Genomic DNA, 12,378 nt, shown 5'->3' with positions numbered 1-12,378 from the left:
ATTTTCGTCTGAAGTCCCTTAGTTTTCCCTTGATGTGGAGCAAATAGATGAACTAGAGTTGAAGCGAATGCATTGTCCTACAGCAGGTTGGGAGTTTTATTTCTAAAGATTATTCAACCTATGTTCAAATGCCAGGATGGAACAACTGCTGGAATGAACCCTGTAGATCATCATCTGTCATACCCTAATTTTACAGGTGAGAAAACTAAGGCTTAAAAAAAGGAAATTGTTTGCTTCCGTTGCAGCATTATGGGCACAATTGCAACTAGAATTCAGATTTCTTGGTTGGCAGTCGTACTACATTATAATGCTCCTGTAAAGAGAGATGTTATTTTCTTAGGAAGAAAATATTTGCTTTTAAATAAGAAAGACCTATTTGTCTCAGGAGGAAAGTAGTGCTACATCTTGTTTGATTTTAAAAACTTGCATTGTCAAATTCTGAATTCTAACATAATGTCTGAGTATTATATGAATTACATGAAATAACAGTATTCCTCAGGAAATAGAAAAGTGTGGTTCACTAATGTGTCCTAAGCCATATTCTGTTAGGATTCTGCACTGACATGTAGGTTCTCATTTCAGATCTGTCAGTATTGACTGATAGCAGCCTTGGGGTGGGGTCTGCATTTTGTTATCCAGACTGTGGAAGGTAGATGAGAACATCTCTGAAGAGTTATCCTCAACCCTGGCTGCTCATTGTGGTCCCCAAATGTGCAAGCCCTGGTCCCACCCCTGTTGCCCTGGATTAGGCTCGGGTACCGGTACCTTGAGCAAGCTCCCCAGATGCTTCTGGCGTGTATCTCGGATGAAGAACCACTCATGCAAAGTGCAATGTTTCCTCTGGCTCTGAACATTTCAGGCTCTTCAATAGAAGCTGCAACTTAGCAGTTGCCCATAGACTCTGGTCTGAAGGCTTGAATAAAACCAGCAAAGCCAATTAACAAGCATACAACTATGGTCATTTACATAATCTCTCCAAGCACAGTGTCATCGAATTTAAAATCAGGGATAATCATAGTACCCACCTCATGAGGAAAATTGTTAGGATTATATGAAATAAGTCATTTCAAGTGTTTAGCGCAGAATAGTTTAAGCTTAATCAATGTTTTCTCTTCACTTTCGTTCCCTTTTCTCACCTCCCTTCTCCTCCTCCTGCATATAATTATTGGAGGTAATAGTAGTGATTAGCCTCTATAAATAGCAGTGTTCTTTAGAACTTTCTACAGTGATAGAAACGTTTCAGTAAGCTGTGCAATACTGTAGATACAGACCACTTGGGGCTGTTAAGTACTTGAAATATAGCTAGTGTGACTGGGGACCTCTTTGGTCCAAGTATACATTTTATTTAATTTTAATTAATTTAATTATAAATACCCACACGTGGCTGATGGCACAGTTCACTAATGTCACCCTCACACATTTAGAGTAGACCCCGAACATTCTTATTGTTCCCTTACTGGCTTGTTATTGGTTCGTCATCAACAATTACATGTAAACAATTTTGATCTGCTGTGTATAGTCCTAAATTGAGGAGCTGAACTCATGGCCTTTATTTTTATAATGAGCTTAAGTTATGTGTGTTGGCTTTGAATCAGTTCTTATGATCCCTATTGATTTTTCCTCTAGTTCACATTTTTAGTAAATTTTGTTTAACGATCAACAAACTGTAGGTAAGCACCATAGGCTACAAAGAGAAATAAGTCAGCATTCCACCCTCAGAGGTCCTGTATTTTCGTAATGAATGAAATATGACTTTTTTTTTGGTAAGTGAAAGTTCCCTTGAGAGTGTTTCCACCTTGCAGGTGACTTTGGGTGAGTCGTTTACATTTTCCCGTTTGTAAAGTGATGTAGGCAAAACAAAGAAAGTTACCGGAAGAGACCCGAGAATTGTTCTAATCTAGTGATGGTCTGTCTTAATGATGCCATTAGGAAAGAGTATGATTTAAAAATATAAGAGGTCAAGTGTTGTGTGTAAGCACAGTCTTTTCATTAGCATCACAATAGGTGATGACCTAGAGATTTCAAGGTTATTTGCAAGAGCAGGGCTTGAAGAGTGAGACTCTGAGGTCCTGATGTCGCTCCTGAGACTGGAAGGTAAGGTTAGACAATACAGCAGGGAACCCTGCCCGTGAGCCCACTCATGTCAGTACGCGTGTATCACTCATGCATGCTTAGTCTAGAGTCATCTGGAGGACTTCACAGAGGGCATGTGGCCGTGGGCGTTTTGCTGAAACCAAGGCTTGGCCAATCCTATTTCCGGAGAAGGAGAAGGCATTGCCCGTGACTGTGAGACAAGTTCCCTCTGGGACCGTTGCCTTCCAGGAGCAGAGTCAAGACTGAGCTGTTTAAATCAGTGTTTATGGGAGACGGGACCTTTGCCTCTCTTTTCCCCTACAGATAAACGAGGCCTTCAGGGTCAGTTTCGGCGATGTTGATAGATTTAAGAAATATCGGAGGACGATGAAGGTCTTTACAATGGTGCAGAAATCGATACAGTTGACATAGCAGTATATTTGTGTACAGTTTTTCTACTTAGGAGGTGAATTTATCACCATGAAATATGTATTTCTTCCCCCCAAAGGGTCATACTTGGACCAAAGAGATAGGACCTGCACAGCATTTTAAAATGTGAATTTATTTCCACAATCAATGAGAATGTATATTAAAAAACAAGAAGGGGGAGGGGAAAGAGGTAAAGAAGGATCGGGCTCTATTAATTATGCGGGACAAAGGCACTTAAGGTCCATCCGGTTCTCCCAGGACTTCTGCACTGTCCAGTGATCGGCAGGCTCCTCTAAAGGGTTGTAATATAACCAGGTAACATCACGTCTATTTGCTTGTCACATCTGTGGGAGCACCTGGAATAAAACTGGTATCAGGGTAACTGTCTTTCGGTCCCAGAAACCTGTTTTGCCTCCCTGTTCTCATTGCTCTTCGTAGCTGCTTATGAGGACCAGTGCGGTTCTTCAGTCACCGCGTCTCCAGCAGCAGGCGTCCTGCTCTGGCCTTGCAGGCAGCTTGTTAGGGGCATTACTGGCATCAGAGTCCAGAGCAGAGCAGGCCCTTATTTACAGTTTAAATTGATGGCCGTCCATCGGCTGTTGCGCTGCAAGCCTGGTGTGAGTGACAGCAGCTTCCCTGGGATAGGCCTGTTGCAGTGAAAACTGTAATCGCCTCATAGAGCAGCGGGGGAAGTGGTGACCGAGAGACATAGAAAGGCCGCGTCCAGGTGCTGTCCTAGCTCATGCCTGCTGTCTTTCAGAAGGAGCCCCGCACCTGGCCTCTGATGTATGGGGTAGGCTCAAAGGAACAAGGGTGGGGTGGACCCGAGTGGCAGAAGGTGGACAGGCTTAGCCATCTGTCACCCTTTCTCAAAGGGAGAGCACCCCCCACACCCCAGTTCCTGGTAAATCCAGCGCTTGTTGGTGTCAGCAGCGGTTTATTGGGTGCATGCGTATAATCTTCTGTGTGAACAGAGGGTGCAACCGATGCCTGAAATGAACAGCTGGGGTGCAGGGGACACATGAGAAGAACCATACAAATGTAGCAAAGAAAGAAAGAAAAAAATGAGCGCCGAAATCTCAGTCTCATTCTTGAATTCTCCCTGAGTTTACCTGTATCCTGCCTAGAAAGAGAACGTCTTTATTTACACTCTGTGTGTATCTATCAGCAATACCTTTCCCATCACCCCCAACCAACCTCAGCGGGTCTCCTTTCCTGAGATGCTCACATCGTCAAGGATTAAAGGATACGAAATCCCAAGTAGAATTCATTGGAAGAGAAAAACAAAGAGGTGGTTTTCTTTAAAAACAGGCAGCAGCCAGGCATTGTTAGACCCTGGTACTCTCTGCACACTATGTTTCCAGCAAAGAAAAAAACAACAGACTATTTGTTCTTTATATTGTCTGCGCCCCCTCCACGCCCCTCTTCCTTCTTTCTGTGTTATCTCCACTTAATTAATATTATTCCTGCTGAGAGAACCTTTCAAGACTTTAATCCTATGACTAGGACCCTAGCTCCCCAGAACACATCGATCATCCCTTTGGGTCTCCTGGTACATGCCAACATTAAACACTGTGTTTTCTCCAGATGTTTGGGTTTTAATTACTATACTGTACGCGGCACTTTCTAAATAAGCATTTAGTTATTGACTCCTGGCCTCTTCTCTTTATATCCTGGGCTTCCTTAATTCCTCTTGTCTTTGGCTTGGGTGGTCTGTAGGTGACTTTTGGGGACAGGGAAGAAGTAGTTCATAGAGCCTGCCAGCTTCTCTTAGAGAAAATTATGGAATCACTGAATCAGAACCTGAAAAGATGTTGGAGGTATTCTGAGTCTGCTTTTGTACTTCACAGATATGGAAACCAAGTCTGGGAGAGTTGAATGACTTGCCCAAGGTTGTATGCAGCTGCTGAATGGAAAGCTAAGAGCAGTAGACCTTTAAAGTAAACCTCAGATGCCACCTATTCCGTACAATTGAATCAATTCCACTAATGAGATTTTCTGCCTCCCGCTTATCTCCAAGGCATCTACTTTTCTATTCTAGCTCTTTTCTCTCTTCTGATTATAGTTATTTTTGACTAAATCTAACCTCAGCCCTTAGGGATGCCAAGTCTTAGATGGGATAAAGCCCCTTGATCAGCTTTTTGTAGCCCCTAACATGCCAAGCAGAGGGTGTGGGTGTCCAGTGGGTGTCCAGCTTATGGCTGAGGATCTGAATTGACATGAAGCTGGATTTTGGACTTCTAGGCTGGACCTCAGAAAGGAAAGTACATTGTGAAACCAGCTTTGCTCATTTACTTTCTCTAATTATAAAATTAATTCTTTCAAGTGAATAAACAAAGATAGTAAAAAAAATCCCTGTAGGTTTTAGTCATTTCTAGGCCACAATGTATAATTTTATCTTTTCTAGCCAAAAAGAACATGATTAATATTTAAAAGGCCAAGACTTTGCATAGCACTCGCTCGACATTATCTGGCAAGGCCCCGGGGAGCCAGCGTATTGTATAATACATCAAAGGGGGCGCGAGACATTTCCCTCACGGGCACTCAGCACTTGCTCCTTCCACCCCAGCTCTTTTATCTGCCCCTTGTACACAAGATCCTGCCTTTGCCTCTAATCTTTTTTAAAATAATGTATGCCTCATTCGTAAAGAAGCAGATGCATGAATTCAGAGACATAGTGGAAGTGGCACTTTCCAAACTCCAGTGCAAGTGATGTTTTTAGCAAACAAATGTTTACTGCTCCCCTGCACTTGACCTCAGCAGTGATGGCTAACGGAAGAGATCTGTCCTAGGTACAGCTGAGTGTTTATACTGTTTCAGCCCATTAGGTATTGTTCCATTCTCCAGTGTTCCAAAATAAAATGAAACCCAAGAAAGCATGCCATGTCTATATTTTTCTCTCTGGGTGATTTTCCAACAGTCATCTGAGCCCCTGGGTTTCAAACAAGTTACAGAGTAATAAGTGCAAAGTGCTCTTTTTGAAACAGGGCAGAGTGCCAGGAGCCATGCCAAGTAGTGAGCTCCCTCTTTGCCCCAAGGTGGCCCTGGGGAACCCCTGGAACTCCTTCCTAAGCTCCACAGAACACAGTTGGGGGGAAAAACCAAAAAACGCTGATCTAGGCCATTCGTTCTCTCTATACTGAACACCACCTGAAACAGCCATGTGCCTTGTACTATTTTATAGAAGCAAAGCACCTATGGCAACATTCATAAATTAAAAAGCTAATAAAACCACAGTCTTTTTGTATCAGCACAGTATATTACATAGTAAGCACCTTTATTGAATCGTATCTGTGTCTAACACCAATGTTTAAAAAACAATAAAAACAGCTCACAATATGCTTGGTTTATCAGAACTGAACTAGTTAGTTAGTAGCTTACTGTTTGATTTCATGTAGCATTAAGTAGAACTAAGTGACTTTTGTGGGAAAGAAGCTTCTGGCGTAATATCACGTATTTGTTATTCCTCATTTGTAAGATGTATTGCCTAGTTTAGTCCATATAATAAGCATCTAATATATTAAATGTTAATCGTGAATTTGCTGATCTAAAAAAACCCACAAAGTTATCTTCGTTTGAGGACGAAGTTTATATGCTATTGATGTTATAATTCAGAGTTTTATTAGCCACGTTTATGTTTTAAAAATGTACATGGAGCCTAGATGACTAGATAGGTACAACGTTGATAGATTCACAGATAAACCTGTTTTAGGTTTAGGTAATGCCTTCTAGTTGGCTTCCGGTGCTTTTTCTTTACCAAAAGGACAAACCATTAAATAAATAAAACTTTGTGTTTCGATTTTATTTCTTTTTAACAAATGAAGTTCATCAGGATGTAGACAGACTTTATTAATCTCCAAATAGCTGTGAAGTAAGACTGATCTGGAAATTGCGTGTTTCTTAGGCCACTGACTGGGCCTCAGAAGGCAGGTTGCCTCTGTGGCCAGGTGAGAAGTTCACCTACGAATGGGAGCCTATAAAGGGGCTGATCACTCCGCAAATATGCATAATAGATGATCTGCTTAACCTTCTCTGGGAGCACACTTATAGATTCAGTTATCTACCTACATATTTATTTCTTTTTACCTCATCACCTGTTTTATTGGAACCAGCATTCTCTGAAGCCAGGCTGGCCTAATGTTAACTGCCCATCCATTACCCTTTTAGGAAGGTCAAATGCATTATTTCAGGTTGGTTCCAAGTTCCGCTCTGCTGTGGAAAATGGTCAGAGGGCTTTTCAACATTCTGGCCTGTTTGCTTCCAGCAGGCTCCCTGTGGTTGCTCGGAGGTTTCCGTTATCCGGTGTTTGACATACTGTATCTAGAACATTTGTTTCTAGAGGGTAGCCCGTGCTGTTCTCATGATGGATGGAGACGGATGCCAGCCGCTCCAGGAAATTTGCCATATTTACTAGGGTGGGGACGTTTCGCTGCAATAGATCAGATCTGCCCCAAGCTTTCTCTTGGTGCTGTCAAGAAAAACAAAGTTAATATTGATGAATCTCTAATAAAACTACTTTTTTTAATTTCCCCTGGAGAAATTCAGAGACTGCCGCCAGCACAGGGCCTAAGCGGTTTCCATGTAAACATTTCTCTTTCTGAGCTGACCTTTCTCTTGACCAAATCTTCTTTTGATGGTGTTGTCACCCTGTTCCTCTAGACATCCACCTCCTGTTTGACTGGGTCCCTGATTCTAACATGCTCCTCAACTTTTGCAGAACAAAATACTGTAGCTTCTAGGCAGCAGGGTGGACTTAGATCTCTGTAGTAAAAAGGCCTGCTATGGGCCATGCAGTGTGATAAATGGAAGAGTGATCTCTTCTTCTTTGGCTGCTTGGGGCTGTGTGTGTATTTGCTTGGGGACCAGAATACCAAGTCTGGCCGTGATTGACAGCATCTGCCACCAGGAAATGAACATGCCTGTAGAGGAGACAAGGGCAATGGGGATGAATCTAAAAAATAAAGACCGGGGAAAGTAAAACACCCTGAATACACCACCTCTCACAGATAAGAGAGGAGAGGGGCCGGACAAAAGGCACAGTGGTTAAGCCCAGAGGGAAGATGGAAGAGATTACTGCGAGGCATTGAAAGAAACACAACAGTGATGAGAGGAAGCTAATATGAAGAGCACGGTGGAGATGTGGGGAGAAGAAAAAGAAATAATGAAATCATAAATATTTGCAGCAGCGGATTTAGAATCTCCCGAGATCTCTCAGAGGGAGGAGGGCCAGTTTCCCAGGAACGTATTAAGACTTTCAGAGGGAGTACAGTTTGCCCGTATCTCTCTGTTCTTCCTGAGTGCTTTCAAAGGAGTCAAGGATGTTGATGGCTGTGGCCGAAATTGGTTTTGCCAGGAAGGAAAGCACAGTTATGACTCAAGTGTGGGGGAGTGGCAGGCCTCAATCTGGGCTCCCCAGATCCCCAGGGGCGGATTCAAGTATCTGCCGCTGCCTGCAGTTGATGAACTTGTGTCCTTTCAATGCTCTCTCCCCCCATCCCTCTGTGGAATGGCCTCTTCTATTTATGTATAGTGTCTGCATGTGTTAGGTGTATCAACTCAGCACCTATTTGCAGTCACTGTGCAGCTACACTCTGTCGTTGGAAGGGGGTCATTGTGAATTTTTGCCTGGTGGAGTCATTAGTTGCGGCCTCATGGTTAATATAATGGACCCTGGAGCCAGTCTGCCTGGCTTAACACTCCAGCTCAGCCACACACTAGTTGCGTGCCTTTAGACAAGGTTTTACTTTTTGGTTTGTTTGTTATTAACCTCTCCATGATAGTTTCAGCTCTAAAATATAACGATTGTGTCACTATCAAAAGGGCATTATGAGAGGACTGAAAACAAGCCAAGAACAGTGCCTGACTCATAGCAGGCATTTGAAAAATGTTAGTCTCATCACTATCATTATTCTCTGTTTCAAATGATATGGTCATGCCTTAGGCTGTCGTTTGTCAGCTCAACCAAAATTATTAAATGCGTGTATTGTGGAGATCTTGGTGAGAATAGGAAGTGGGATAGAAATAGAAGACACTGTGTTTGCTTTTAAGGATGTGCCGTGTGGTAGAGGAGATGAATGTGTCGACAGTCAGCTGTAGGACAGGATTTATGTGTCATAATAGCTGTGTACATAGAACTCTGTCTTTGGGGACTCAAGGAAGGCTTCACAGAGAAGCAGATATCTGTCAACTTGAGAAGGAGAAACAAAAACTATTTTTCAGTGTATATGTTGTGAGAAACCAGTGTTCACAGACTGCAGTGCGTAGCATAGCTTTGATTGATTTGCAAATATCAAATAATCGTATGCCTATTTTGACTCTTAAAACATGTCAGTTTCCATTTGTATCTGACTATAGTGACTAATTAGACCAAAACAAATTTCAGTCTCCATGATCCAATTAGACTATAATTCTAATATAATTGCACAGTTTCTTTTCAATAGTTATAAACTTCTTTCCGTGTTGCTTATAAAATCAATAAATGGGCAGTGGTAACATTATTAAGATTAAATTAATAAAACTAAAATTTACTTTATGGATTTTCAATATTCAGCATTTATCTTAAATAATTTTTGGTCAGTTAGAACTATGGGTGAGATTTGGAGGTGAATTTTAAGAACTCAATTGACACCTATTTTATCTGTGCCCAGTTCTTTGCAAGCACATTGGTGAATATTCTTAAAAAGCATGACCCATGCATTGCCCTTCTGTAGTCTACCATCCTGGTGCAGGGATGCAATTAAAGAACAGTGCAAGACAGAAGAGGCTGGATGATCTTGTGTCAATAAGGCATGACCATATAATCTGAAACAGATGATAATGATAACAGTGAGACTAACATTTTTCGAATGCTTGCTCGGAGTCAAGCACTGTTCTTGGCCTATTTCGACTCCTCTCATAAACTGCCTTTTGACATTGACACAGCATCATCAGTTGACAAGGGTTTGGAGAGGACTGTAGTTTAGAATAGTCAGGAAAGCAGCACGAGAGGACTTCAGTTGTACAGTGAGGCAGCCGGGTATGATATTCACAACAACAAAAAAATGATATAGGTGAACAAACATTTATTGAGTGCTAGACAGTAGAGATACAAACATGCCTAAAACAGGACCCTATCTGCAAAGACAGGGAGATCGAAGGGAGAGATATGTAGGTAGACATAAGCACGGGGTTCATATTGGTATAGATACTGTACCTTCCATTTCCTAAAATCCTAGTAATTTGATAATATACATTACATGTCCTACTCATTGGCATCCTAAAAGTACTCCTTAAAGTGCTCATTTGACAGGTCGTTTACTCTAAATGTTGATTTAGAAAATATAGTCCCATTAAACTCGTTGAATACTTAGGAGAGTGCCTGGATCTGGGCAGTAGGTAACTATCAGAGATCATGGGGAAGTGAGAAGCATGGAGTGAAACAGCAATAAGAGAATCAGTCAGGCATGTGTGGGGATCCGGAGGAGGGGACTTCTGGTGTTTCAATGACCAGTAGCTCATCTTTTCCCCCACCACTTTCTAAAAGTGGCCCAAATTCTCTTGAAAGGTAGAATAGCTAGAACTTACTAAATGCTGATGCTTTTTTCTTTCAGCAAACGCAAATTTTACTGGGTTGATTGTAGCTTTAGAAGCCAAACCACCCATCTGGCTTGACTCAAAGAATTACAGTGTTTAAATTCCAGAACATGTCTAGGAAGAAAGCTGACTGGTACAAGGGAAAAGATGTTGGATCTTAGGAAGGCACCTGTCTGATACTAGAATGTCTACTCTCTTTTGAATGTACATTATGTGGTGTGTTTGTGCGTGTCCGCCCCTTATGTTTTATTAATGCATTATTTAACCAGCAGATTTACATATTTTCTTGACTAGCTTATGCTGTCTTTGTTTCTTGGGCCCAAGCCCTCTGGGTTTCCATTTGAAAGTGCATCACTGACATTTACAAACTCCCATGGAGGACTCAGTCAATTACCACCATAGATGCCCATTGTTCCAAGAGACCTGACCTTCACCCCTAGGCACCAATTAAAATCTATTGCTTTTTACTCCTGCAGAGCTTGCTGTAATTCTGGCTCCATGCCCAGTATAACTGGTGGGATGCATTCTTCTTTGTCCTAATGTTCTTATTTTTCTTTCTAAAACAAGAAGAGAGTGCAAATGGAAATGTATGCTTTCTCTAGAAGAAAAAGGAGCAGACCACTAGAGTATGAAGACCCTACATACATAAATAAAATAATTAGGCAAAGTTTGGGACATTGCCTGCAGGTTTATCCCAGATTCGCATATCAGCAAAGCCCTCCAATTACAACGTGATGGTGATTTGTTGCTAATTGAAGGCCGTTCTGCCCTATGCATAGCTGGAGTGCTCTGAGGCAAGCTGACAGAGAGACCAAAGTCCCAAAGAGCGGAGGTCAGGCGCCCAGCCCTCCACATGTCAGATTATATGAGTTATTAGCATAGTGCTAGGATGGTAGCCTTTTAGGTAAACTGTTGTTTTTTGTTGTTTTTTCTTTTAAATATATTTATTGATTTCTCAGAGAGAGATGAAGAGGGAGAGAGAAAAAACATCAAATTGTTGTTCCACCCACTGATGCATCCATAAGTTGACTCTTGCATGTGCCCTGACTAGGGATCGAACCCGCAACCCTGGTGTATTGGGATGATGCCCCAACTAACTGAGCTACCCAGCAGGGCACTTAAGGGCCTTTTTATAATGGAATTTGAGATCAGGGCATTTGGAGCTAGGAGCAGTTTGTCTATGATCAAAGATGTTCATCATAAGATGACTGCAATTTGTTGACAGACCAGTATTCTTAAAATGTGCTTATTTAGGGAAACAAACGTGGCAGTGCATTCAGAGGCATATCATCTCCCTTGTGGCTCTTTCTCATCTTTACTTCTGTTTCCCCATCTTCTGGTGTGCAGGGGGTATGTTGACGCTGACATTTTAATGGTCTTTACAACCAAATTCTACTGACCCAGTAATTTTAGTAGCAATGCCCGTAGTGTAAACACAATGGCCCGGGAACAGGTCTGTTATACTCAGATTGAGACAAGAAGTCCTGATTTGCTAAAAGGAAATGGAGCTTGAAATTTGCCTTTCCCTGTTTAGTTTAAAATTCCAGATCTAAGCAAGTTGAAGCTTGATGGAAAGCACAGTCCTCGTGTAGAAAGAGCCTCTCCTCCCACCCTGCCCGGCACTGTTAGTGCTCACAGCCCTGCTGAGAAAATGCAGCTCGTTCCTTGGTCTGTAGAGAAAACGGTTCCTGCAGTTATATTATCCTCCCACTTTTACCCCTCTTTACTGTTTGAAATTTTATGGGCTTCTGAAGATAATACTTGTAGGAGGGCTTCAAATTTCCCAAGAGCCGCAACATTTCGCATTCCCCACCCACAAGTCCCGGTTCAGCCTGGGAGTGTAATGCAGCCGTGGGAAGCCGCCTGGCTCCCGGGAGATCCGCGTCAGCATCCCCTCACCCGGGAACCAGTGCAAACCGGTGAAGCTCCCATGACAAGGCCCAGAAGATTGTCCAACCCGAACCATTTGGCTCTATGTATTACAAATAGAGTTTCGCCTATGCTTCATTATGTTCCTCCTGTAGAAACCCAACTCTGGGGAAAAACAAAGAAATAAATGTGTGGGAGAGAATGGTGTTGAAATTGAACATTGCCTGTCTACAGCTACTTAGTTTGTTTCGGCTTTCATTTTCCTTTCTTATTGCCTCCTTCCCTCCCCTCCCTCCCTCCCTCCCTCCCCTCCTCCCTCCCTCCCTCCCCTCCTCCCTCCCTCCTTTCGTTGCTTCCTTCCCTCCCCTCTTCCTTCCTTCTTTCCCTCCCCAACCCCGTTTATATGAAAGAGTGAGTACCAAGATAACCTTATAT

The 12,378-nt window shown here is 42.4% G+C and overlaps 1 protein-coding gene across 4 annotated transcripts in view; it reads left to right on the top strand.

The window, feature by feature from the left end:
* Positions 1 to 12,378, top strand: part of SORCS1 (sortilin related VPS10 domain containing receptor 1) — a 394,451-nt gene that overhangs the window by 205,178 nt on the left and 176,895 nt on the right. The gene's annotated exons all lie outside the window — the stretch shown is intronic.

Source organism: Miniopterus natalensis, chromosome 14 (genome assembly GCF_054644295.1).
Source record: "Miniopterus natalensis isolate mMinNat1 chromosome 14, mMinNat1.hap1, whole genome shotgun sequence".
Classification (NCBI taxonomy): domain Eukaryota; kingdom Metazoa; phylum Chordata; class Mammalia; order Chiroptera; family Miniopteridae; genus Miniopterus; species Miniopterus natalensis.
Note: the sequence above shows the minus strand (reverse complement) of the source record. Positions and strands in the feature narration are given on the sequence as shown.